The 2,185-nt window shown below is 27.4% G+C and overlaps 1 pseudogene; it reads right to left on the bottom strand.

Annotated features, from left to right (window-relative positions):
- Positions 1-1,684: 1,684 nt before the first annotated feature.
- LOC142171281 (5S ribosomal RNA) lies at positions 1,685-1,802 on the bottom strand (annotated as a pseudogene).
- Positions 1,803-2,185: the final 383 nt, after the last annotated feature.

The following is a 2,185-nucleotide window of genomic DNA, read 5'->3' as shown; positions in this document are numbered from 1 at the left end:
GAATCGCAATTTTTTTAAAGAAAAGTGCGTCAGGGTATGTTCTGAAAGGCTAAAATGAACTTATTTTTGTTTTATTTTACGAAACAGTTCCAAACAAATATTATGAATTTGTCGAAAAGATACAAGCAGCAAAAGGAATGAAAGTATGATTGAAAATCTATATTTAAATTTTTACTAGTCTTAGGATACGCACGTTGCGCATAATTTAACTTCTTTGAATTTAAAAAGGCAAACGACATTTAGCAATATGCGTTGCGCGTATATGTATATCAATGAGTATACAATTGAAATAATATTATTAAATAATATATTTTAGTTTCAAAATAAAATTAAAAGGTGTGAGTTCCTGAAAATGATTAATGTTGATTGTATTTTGATAGATCATAGAAGAAGAAATTGTGCCATATAAAAATTCTCAGACATATAATGCGAAATAAAATAAAATATTAATATAAAAATAAATCCAAATAACACATATATTTAACTCATACTTTGATCTAGCTTCTTCATTTGCGTCTCACAAAAGTACCAAGTTTATCAAATTGATAATCAATTTGAATATCAAGAGATATAGTCCATTCCTGATTTATCAAAATTTTAAGTGGACACAATTGTAGTTGAATTTGAAAAGCACTATAAGCTAAAACATAAATATTAGTACAATAAAATAAGATGTCTTAGTTATTTTTCTTGTCTAATAATTATATCGAGCATCTTAAATACACCATTTTATTAATTGTGATTAATGAACTATTATCGTCATTCACAAAAAGGCTTTAACTTTAGTTTGTCTTTGAGCTTGTTACCTCAACCAATAACAACAACAACAACAACAACGACCCAGTATAATTTCACAAGTGGAGTCTGGGGAGGGTAATATGTACGCAGACCTTACCTCTACCCCGAAGGGTAGAGAGACTGTTTCCAGGAGACCCTCGGCAAACTTTAAAAAATAGACGAATTTTCATATTCAAATATCTGGCCTTTGACCATACTTATCTTTCTATATAGCATTTTTTCTGAAACAATTAAATTTTTCCTCAAGTATCCTTTCATGTAATAATTCCAGAAAAAAGTGTTCTTCTTTTTTCTTTCAAAAAAGCAGATCCTCTTTTGTGTTTTTTGGCTATTAACTACTATTACAATGAATTTTAAAATGCTAGTACTAATGATAGTATTATCTAAAATGAGATTTAAATATCGTATATATTTACAAAGCAAAAGTGTTTGAGAACCTAAAATATCCTTGAATATAGAAGGAGTGTCGATTGATATTATCGATTTTAGCATGTATTAGTTCTTACTTATTCTTTGTGGACTTTGCCATTTTGGTTTTCCCGTTCATCGTTATATCCAAAGTCATTTTTCTCATTCGAATTAATGATATAATAATTTTGACTGAATTTATTAGCCAAAGCAAAAGACAATAAACCTTAATTTTATATTCGATATTTTTTATTCAAAGCAAAATTATTGAACTGGGTGCAACTTAGTTCATTTATATTCAATGATCATGATTGTCGTTACATCTTGATAAATAAAGAATTAAATTTAAATTTTTAATTTTTCTTCTTTGGATAAGAATTAGATTAAGAAGTTTTAGTTATTTTATGTAATTCAAATAAGGAAGTAATTCATATAAGTAAAAATTGTTTCAATTTTTAATATAAATATAGTGGGGAGAGGGATGCAACACGAGGACTTCCAAGGGGGCACCCATCCTAGTACTATTCTCGCTCAAGCACGCTTAACTTTAGAATTCTGATGGGATCCGGTGCGTTATTGCTAGTATGATCGATTCCTACGAATAGTTCAAATAAAAAATATTAATTTTAAAGTTTAAATATTAAAAAATTATTTAATGATGATTATATCTAACGTAACACATGATGAACGTGTTATCCATAATTAATGATTAAATGTTTTATATTAAAAATAGCAAGTAAATTGACCACAGTAAGCTTTTCGTGCATATGTGAAAAATTAGAATTTGTAATACTCACATGGTCCAGAAAATAAATATGCAAAAAAAATTGAATTTGAAAACATTCTTAATGATCTTAGGTGTTTAATTCTACAAAACTAAAATGAAGACAAAAACTTGGAAAATAGTTTTCAACACATTATAATTCCTAACGTCCCAAAATAGTGCTATGATAAACGACACTAACTTTATGAAATTTAA

This window comes from Nicotiana tabacum, chromosome 16 (genome assembly GCF_000715075.1).
Source record: "Nicotiana tabacum cultivar K326 chromosome 16, ASM71507v2, whole genome shotgun sequence".
In the NCBI taxonomy this organism is placed as follows: Eukaryota; Viridiplantae; Streptophyta; class Magnoliopsida; order Solanales; family Solanaceae; genus Nicotiana; species Nicotiana tabacum.
This window is presented reverse-complemented; position numbering and strand designations above follow the sequence as displayed.